The sequence below is a fragment of the Eutrema salsugineum genome, unplaced genomic scaffold (assembly GCF_000478725.1).
Source record: "Eutrema salsugineum unplaced genomic scaffold, Eutsalg1_0 scaffold_4, whole genome shotgun sequence".
Classification (NCBI taxonomy): domain Eukaryota; kingdom Viridiplantae; phylum Streptophyta; class Magnoliopsida; order Brassicales; family Brassicaceae; genus Eutrema; species Eutrema salsugineum.
In genome coordinates this window covers 12,037,847-12,047,585 of record NW_006256686.1, presented here as the reverse complement: position 1 = coordinate 12,047,585, position 9,739 = coordinate 12,037,847, and the positions used below count along the sequence as shown (strand labels likewise).

The 9,739-nt window shown below is 38.7% G+C and overlaps 1 non-coding gene across 1 annotated transcript; it reads left to right on the top strand.

Moving 5' to 3' along the window:
- The first annotated feature begins 703 nt into the window (after positions 1-703).
- On the top strand, positions 704-810 carry LOC112084755. Its single transcript, XR_002898416.1, has one exon. It is a non-coding gene; the product is annotated as a small nucleolar RNA R71 (small nucleolar RNA).
- Positions 811-9,739: the final 8,929 nt, after the last annotated feature.

Below are 9,739 nucleotides of genomic sequence, written 5' to 3'. Positions count from 1 at the left end.
GACGTCATTTCCCATCTGATTCTGACCCGTTCCCTGGTTCTGTTGCTGATTACCCATCGGCTGCGGATTGAACCCTGGTGGAAACTTGTGTTGCTGCGGTTGGCTGTTGAAGGTGTTGCCCTGAGCCGCTTGATTCTGTTGATTGTAACTCTGTTGCTGCCCACTGAATTGTTGCTTGGGCTGAAAGTTGTTCTGAAATGGAGCTTTTGGAGCATAGCTTTGTTGTTGGTGGTGAGCAGGGTACACTTGGTCTTGAGGGTTAGCTACATTTGGGTTTCGGTAAGAGAGGTTTGGGTTATTGCTGAAGTTGTTAAACCGCTGATACCTCTGCTGATTCCCGATGTAGTTCAGCTCCTCTTGAGTTAGACCATCTTCATTGACATTATCAAAACTCGGCCCTTGCTCGTCAAACTCGCCTACAAAGTGTATTGGCTTTTGTGTAGCCATGAGAACTTTGTCAAGCTTGCTTTGTAGCTCTATTATATCTTTCTTCATACGCTGTTCTTCACTAGATCCTTCAGAATGGTTTGCTCTGTCAAAGTCTTCTCCATACGTGTCATTAGACATGGCGAGGTTCTCCACTAGTTCCATTCCCGCATTGATCTCTTTTTCAAGAAAATTTCCATTTGAAGCTGTATCGAGTTGGTTTCTGATCTTGGGGAATGCACCTCGGTATAGAGTACTCAAGAGGGATGCCTCCGAGAAGCCGTGGTGTGGGCATTGGTTTGTATAGCTCCGAAACCGTTCCCAAGCTTCACTAAAGCTCTCGTTATTGTGTTGTGTGAAACTTTAGATCTGATTCCTTAGCTTGGCCGTCCGTGATGTGGAGAAAGAACTTAGATAAGAACGCCAGTTTACACTGTTCCCATGTTTGTATAGAACCCCTCGGGAGGTTCTTTTCCCACTGGTGAGCTTTATCACCGAGGCTTAATGGGAATAGGCGTAGCTTAAAGCTATCCTCTGACATGTCATTAATCTTTTTGAAGTCGCAAACTCGATCAAACTGATCTAGATGCTCGAGAGGGTCCTCTCCGGGTAGACCGTGAAACTTGGTGTTCTGCACCATATTGAGCAGGGAAGCTTTAACTTCAAAGTTGTTATTTTTCACAGGGGGTGCCTGAATCCCGGCTCTATATTGGTGCGCGTTAGCTTGGTCCTGTTCACCAACAAAGACCGGAGGAGGTTGTCTCTGAGCTGGTGGCGGTGGCGGATGAACATGATGGGCTTGTTGCTCGTTTCTATTCACTTGTTGTTGATTCTGCTGAGCAAGCCTTTCATTTCTTTGTGCCTGTTGTTGGTTAACGTAGGCTTGTTGTTCATTTCTTCCTGCCTGAGCTGGTGCTCGGCATCTTGAGCCTGCTACTCTATCCTTTGCTGTTCTGCCATTCCAAGCCTTTCAAAGTGTCGTTCTCTCTCGCGAGCTCGCCTCTCAATACTGTTGATGTTATTGTCGTAGGGTAAAGGCGGTTCTGTGCTGCGAGACCTGGTTTTCAAGCACCTGAAATCAAAGCAAGAACTTGCAAAAGAGTTAGTAAAACAAAAGAAAGTAAAGTCTTGATCTTAAGAACAAATAAGAGACTAATGCTCCCACAAGTTGGCAACGGCGCCAATTGATAACTAAGAGTTTAAGGCTCTTTGTAGAGGTTATCAATCCCCTGTCTTGTAGTACAAGGGGTTATCAATCCAAACTTGTGTGTGAGACACTAGTCTATGTTACTTGTGATCTTAAGTCAAGATGAACGGGTAAGGGTTTTTGCTAAGCTATGTAACAAGCAAATAAACATGAAATGAAACAAAAGATGAGTCTAAAATAGATAAAGATGCGAATGATTAACAGTAGATGAGAAAATGATTCGGATCATGAATATATCTGATAAAGGCAGAAGCTTTAGACAGGATATATGACTCGGGTGCTTCCAAGCTAGACTAGTGAGTTAATGAATAAGATTTATCAAGCAGTTTCATTTAACATGAACTCAAAGTATGTTAATCTTCTCATGAAAGTATTAAACATCTAAACTGATCCTCTTTCATACCAAAATCCCTTTTGAGAAGCATGAATCAGTCAGCAATAAGATTCAGTTCAATATATCATTTAAGAGAACAAACTATCACTCTCGTGGTGAAAGACCCTTAAACCTTTAACCGAGTGGTTCAGACATTTCTACAAACACTTTTGATGTGAGATATGTCTCAGATCTGAACCTCAAGTGATGTGCTTGGATCCAGCTTAGAGATCTCGCCGGTTAAAGAATGAAACATGCAAGACTAGACCCCTAAACCCATTAATCTATCGTGAAAGCAACCTAATCTACCTATCTAAAGCCGCTTAAACGACTACTCACTGATCATAACAAGCTCACTAAGTCCTTCGCAAGACGTGTAGCTAGTCATGATAAGGAGTTTTAATGCTGGATGATAAAAGAAATAAAGAAAGAACAAGATTCTGATGCAAAAACGAGATATCGGATTAGATTCATCAAGTTTCACAAAAGAGGCAAGTTCTTAAAGCTAAAAGATGATAAGAGATAAGATAACTAGGTTTTTGGTCCTAAAACGTATTTATAGCAAAGGGAAAGTGTCGCGGGTCAGAACCACGGTGTGTCGGAGACTGAAGCCGAGGCCTTGATCCCGAGAGGTGGACGTGAGCAAAGATCAAAATGGGGATCTCGTGAAGAACGCGTCAAGAACATGCATGAACCCTAGTCTTTGATCTATCTTCACGTGTGTGCTCTTAAGTCGTCTTGTTCTTGATTCTGGAGTTGTGACAAGGGATCTGGCCATGTAATGTCGTGGGGCTTGGTAGTCAAGGGGTTCAGGAGAACAGAGCCCGGCATGCAACGTCAAGGCCATTATACCGAGGTGCACGTTCAACACTTAGTCGTTTCCAGCTTCATTTCTCACGTGTGCATGCCTTGATCCCAACATGGCGAGGGATTAGTACAAGGTCTGGCCCAGAATTCTCTCAAGATATGAGCCTTGACTTGAGAAATATCGAGGTGGCGATGTCGAGGCTCGAGAAAATACTTAGCGCGTATCGCAACTCCTTTGGGCTCATATCGACCAACTTGTCTTCCGGAAGCAGTAACTTTCAGCACACGATTCCAATTCCTTTGAGACCAGTTCCATAGTCGAGGTGACTCATTAAGCTCGAACTTTGGTGAAGAAACCATCGGAGCTTGGGAAGTGGAAGGCTTCCTGGATTCTTCATCTTTGCACCGCACCGGAATCACCGGAAAATACAGCTTTTAGACCGATGTGAACTCCGGAGACGGTATCTTCCAAACCGCCGGTCCGAATTGGGTGACCTCAAGTGTTCCGGAAATTTCTTTCGTAGATCTCAAACTTTGATGAAAACTTGGTAGACTGGTTTGGATCGGAAGGGTTCCGTCCCACGTAATCTTTGAAGCTCAGCTGATCGGCGTTCGGGTGCGCGCAAGACAGATATGTCTTCCGGAGGCGATATCCTTCTACTCACTGGTCCGAATTGCATGATTCCAAATGTTCTGGGATCTTGGCTTGATTATCTCCAATTTTGATGAAGACTCCGTCAACTGATTCGGACTGGAAGGTTCCCCGGATTTGCGGTCTTTGAAGCGCGCGGGTGAAAATAGATTTTGGTCGAGAAATGCTTCACGCGGTAAGGAAAATGTCCGTGAATCATGTACCGCGGTAAGCTTTTTAGCCGATAAATCTTCTCGCCTCGGCGTAAAACTTCACCCGATGGAATTTTCACCCAATACTCGTTTTTAGCCGATAGCGACCGTTCGGTAAGGATTTTGGCCAAGGTTTTCGTCCAGCCGGTACGAATTTTGGCCGAGAAATTCCTCCAAGCGGTTTTCACCATTTTTGACCCTTTTCTTCACCGTTTTCATTCCTGATCCTCCTCTTGAGCTCCAAATAGCCTCCAAAACGCCTGATAAAGACTTCAAAACATGCAAAACTCTTTGAGACCTAATGCAAGCCCTAAATCCTATTTTGATGCCTAAAGACTCAGTATACATGAGAAAAAATATGATATGGACTCTAAAATGCAGCCTAAATGATTCAAAATATGGTCATATCCATCTGGAACTTGTTAGAGAGATAGTGATGAGGTCTCTAAGTCCGAAGGAAGCAATGTTAGCAGAATAGGTGTTAGGTGTCAGCTACTGGACTGGTGTAGTAATGATGATGTTGTCGTCGCTGAAGGAGAGTTTTGTTCATCTGACCATATGTATAAGATTGGTCGGATTCCACTAGGACCAAACGCTGCTGCTGTTTTGGTGAAGTCTGTAACACAACCAGGTGCATACATCTGGAGGCCCACCGCAACCATTTCATCACTTCGGGACAGTATAGGAATCAAGATTGCATGGCCAGCTGATAAGGTGATATTAGATAATGACATCAACTAACCTGGAACCAAGCCTGCTGGATCCTCGGTAACTATTCCTTCCTAGTATTATAACTGAAAACATTTCTTATTCGGTAATGCTTAATATGTTGTTTTTTGCTAAACTACTTAGGCTGAAAGGTCTTCTGATGGAAGGGTTTACATTTTTGATTGGAATGAGGAAGATGAGATAATCGGTGAGGGCATATTGTGTTCTACTGACCCAAAATAGTTGCTTAACAATATACCTCTCGGACCAAATGCTGTAATTGTGAAAGTTGACGTAGTTAGTAAAGACAGTGCTTTTCTGTGGAGACCAACTGCTGAAATTTCAGTCTTAGGTGATGCACGTAATGAGGATATCGCATGGCCAATTCATAAGATACAGTTAGTCGTCGAACCTGAGACAATACCTTTGGTACCTTTCTTCTCTACATAAGTTTGTGTTCTAAATAATGATTGATGTGGTTATTTTTTTTTAATTTGTGTTTTGGAATTCTGATTTGTAGAGTACAAGTAACAGTGCCAATAGTAGCAAAGGAGGGAAACAAAAATGTTTGTTGTTAGACTGCGATGGATCTGGAGAAACTGTTGCACAAGGTCGAGTGTCTTCAACTGATCCAGCTGAGAAGGTTCATTTCGTTCCTCTAGGCCCAAATGCTAGCAAAGTATGGGTAAAATTGTCAAAGGTTGATAACGCAAGAGTGTGGAGACCAAATTCCGAAGTTGAATTCATCACCGATGCTGTGGGAACAACCGTAGCTTGGCCTAACGACAAAATAAAAATGCTGTGACATGTTTGAAATTTATGCTATAAATTTAATCTAATCTGCTTGTACTTTGGATTTGTAAGCTTTAAATGGTAAAAACACATATATTCAAATATGGTACTATGGTTTGATTAAATTTGAATCAATTCAATTTTTTAATGACTGAAAACATATCCAGAATAATTTAATTAAAGTTAACATTAGAATAAGCTTTAAATTTAGTACTTAAATATAAAATACATATTCAAAATTTTTGAAAATAAGACTTATATATATTCATAAAGAAAAATTTCATTTTTTAATTCACATTTAGGGTTTAGGGTTAATGTTTAGGGTTTAGAGTTAATATTTCAGGTTCTATTATGAATCTTTATATTTGTATCTATAATGTTATTAAAATAAAGTTAGAATACTTTTCACAAAATATATCATTTTATGTACTAAATTAAAATTAGTATTGTATTTCACATTTCAAAGATTTAGTCTTTATGGGTAAAGGGTTAGAGTTTAAAGATTTAAGATTAATGTTTAGTTTTTTATTATGAAGCATTACAATTTCTCACTCGAACTTTATAACTATAAAGTTACAATGCTTTTCATACAATATATCAATATATGTAGTAATAAATTTAAAATAGTATTTTATTTTACTTTTTGAAGATTTAGCCTTTAGGGTTAAGGGATTAGAGGTTTAGGGCTTAGGTTTAAGGTTGATTAGAAATTAAATATATGTTGAATTCGATTTATAATTTTCTTTTGTCATGAAATTCAAAAATAAAGTTTTCCATTATTGGAATTACTAAATCTATGATATTTATATAATTGTAATTTTTTAAAAAAAATTAAATACCTTATTTATTATTTGGAAATGTAAAATTCTTATTTTGAACAAAAATGACCAATAGTTAAAGAGTACTAGGATCCATTATGTGGCACCAGCTTGACCGTACGATCAATACTCTAACACTGAGATAATAACCGTTGGATCAATAATGTTGATTTATAATCATTCTCAACCGTACGATGATATAATATTACTCTCTTTCTCCACCGTAGGATCGATGATACTAAAACCCGAACCCCTAAATACAATGTCTTCTTCTTCGTCGCCGTATATTCATCTCACTCGAAAATCTGTATCTCAGAGTTAATCGGGTACGTTATTCTTTACATCTCTCTCATTCCATCTTCTCTCAATGTTATAGATGCCGATACATTTGTGACCGATTCATATAGTTATATTGTTTAATAGTCGTTTCTTCTTCTTACCTCGACCATATGGTTTTGTATAAACCCTATGATTGCTATAGTTTAGGGCTTTCTTCACCGTTTCTCCTTATTCTCTCAGTCATTTGGTTTCTCTCAGTCGTTTGGTTTCAATAAATTGCGTGTCAAACCCTAAATTTGTTTCGTATTTTGACATCAAATTTTTGTATCTTTGATATCTTCGATATATTACAACATCATTTTAATTAAGTAGACACATCTGCTTTTTGTATCTTTAATTGGCATTTGTATATGATATCGTTGTCTTTTATTGTGTAAAGTTGAAGCATTTCCATTGTGTTTAATCGTTTCTTGTCTGCTTAATAAAGTTGTTTTTTGTAGCAAAATTTAGTTGACTTATTGTTCTGCTAGTAGTTACTAGTGTTTGATAAGCTTTCATTGTGTTTGATACTGTAAATGTTTCCCTCTTTCATTTTGTTTGATACTGTTATTGTTAATTCCTGTGTTGCTTACAATCTGATTCAGAAATGGAAGCAAGGAAAGTAATAATCTGCGGACTCCCGGCAAAAGGAATCATACCACAGATCCGCCAACATCCACGACAAGATGCAGATGTTGAAAGAGGAAGTGATGTCGAGGAAATCACAAGAGAACAGTTCCAGAGAGCTTTAGGAACCAGCTTAGTCCGTCTTGAGGAACTCCAAGAAGACATTGCACCAGAGTACCGTCTAGCTATCAAAAGAATCATAAAGGAAGAACGTAAATCTGCTATGCAAAGACACCCCAAACAAGAAGAAGGACAGTCCTCCCGAGGCATGGATCGTCGAGACAGCTATAAGGAGAAGAAGCAGAAAAAAAGTGATTTCAAATTTGTTGGTCTTTTGTAAACTTTGACTTTTGTAATTTCATTTTAATAAATTAATCAGGTTTCTCTTTTCAAATTAAATTTATTTATATTTTGATATTTACAGAAAAATACCATTCGAAAATAACCAAAAAATGGTAAAAACAAAAAAATATTTTTGATTTCACCACATTTGAAATAAAAAAAATTCAATTCGACGACATGTGCTTAACGCTATTGTATAGGTAATGGTAATTAAAAAAACGCTATTATTTACATAACTGATAATACAAAAAACGTTATCATATATGTAATTTATAATACCAAAAACCGCTATCGTTAAATAGCATAACACATAACCAAAACGCTATTATATACGAAGATAGCAGAGCATTATGCTATTGTTTTCAATATGTCAAACATAAAATATGACAATAGCTGTCTCAACGGGCCATGCCTCGGGAGTACTGTCTTTCTTTATAGAAACAATATAGAATAATAAAATTTAAATATTCATCTCAAAAAAAAAATTGTAACACAAATAACACGCTATAATGTAATAAAATATGACAGCATAATAACGCTGTGAAATATTTTTTTAATAACACTTGAACAACGTTATTAATAATACTTTTATTGCAAAAAAAAATCGCTATTACATTGACCGATTTAATAGCAACACCAAAATCCGCTATCTAAAGTGATCGACCTATTATCGCGGGCGATGACAGAGCGCTTAACTAAACGCTATGCTATGGTTAGATAGCGGTTTTCACCCGCTACTAAAACCTGTTTTTCCTGTAGTGAGGTAATTCGCGATATGCATAAACCAAGGAAGCTCAGAAGGTTTTGCTTTTGGAGGTGGGGTTGGACGTTTTTCTGGGGTGACTACTTTAGCATTACCATCTTTCTCCACATCTCCAGTAGGGTCTTGAGAAGTCGATGTCGAGCTTGCATCGGGTGAGGTAGTTTTGCCCTTAGATTTCTTATATTTGCGCTTAGATTTTCTCGCCTTGTGCTTCAATTTTCTCGATTCGACAACTCCCTTTGTCTCGACTGAAAGGGCTTGTATAGAAACGCGTTGGCACCTTTCCTTGTTATCTCCAGGGTCTAAAATCAACTTCTCTTCCTTGTAGATGGTTATACAGTAAGAGCTTCCACCACTACAGATAACAGGATAAAAGATTCTCTTTTTGACTTTAGAAAAACAAACTCTTTGGTTGGGATAATCAACAACTGCCCCCACTGTTGCAAGGAATGAACTTCCAAATATTAACGCCCTGGGAGAGTTATTTTCCATCTCAAGAATGTGAAAATCAACAGGAACAAGACACCCTTCTACTTGCACCATCAAATCCGTTACGAAACCATATGGGATCGTGCTTGAATTGTCTCCAAACTTAACAGAACCGTGAGGAGGTTTGATGTCACGCATCCCCAGCTCGTTTGCAATTGCTTTAGACATCACATTCACATTTGCTCCTGTGTCACATAGAGAGTCAGAAAATTCCACACCTTCGATTATGCAGGGGAAGACAAACTTCACAGAATCATTTATCTTATGAAGCTTCCTTTGGTGTGTAACTTTTTCTATTGCATCATACTCTTCAGGACATGCTGGAGATTCAACTTCAGTATCTTGATTTCTAGGAATAGACGTGATTTCTCTCTCACCATCAGTGTCTATGACATTGCAACGCCACATTAGATTGTCTACAGTTTTTCCCGGAAGGTGACCATCTTGTCTCTTCACACTTTCTCCAATTTGTCCGATTTGTTTCTCGAGCATCTTAACCTGAGTTGAGAGGTTAGTGAACTTCTCAAGTGACTCCTCATTGTTTTTGTTAAGGTGATCATACATGATGTCTAACTTGTACCCAAGATCATTCATGTTGTCTAACTTAAGCACAAGGTTGTGGGTGTCTTGGGCGATTTTTTCATGTACCTCAGCGATTCGTCTCTCCATAGCTTCGGTGCTTTTTGAACTATCAATGGTTTGTAATAGCTGCACGTCCATGCTATCAAAATGAGTGGAAAGAGCTTCAAATTTACCATTAAGGTCAGTGTATAGGCAGTCCACTCTTATATCCACATCGTCTGCTAATCTTTGCAGCTTCGTAAGAAGTGGTTGCACCATAAGCTCGAGCTTGTTGTCTTGAGAGGTTGGAGATGATTTTGGAGCAGATTGGAGATTCATATGGTGTGATCTTGTGCTCCAAGTTGATGATTAATCTCAGCTGCATTAACTGCTTTGTCGACACTAACAGAACGCTGCTGATTTTGGAGAAACAATTTCACCATGGCTTTAAGTTCTTCAATCTCCTTATGATCATGGGAAGTAGAACGTGATGTTCTTCCTTGATCAGGAAAATTTTTTGTGCTGCTTGTAGCAAGATTATCAATCAAGATGTAAGCTTCTTCCACAGTCCTTGTCATGAAGTTTCCATCGCTGCTACATTTAGAGGTGCCTTAGATGTCCATTCAAGACCTTCGTAGAAGTTGTTCAAAATGCATGTCTCTGTA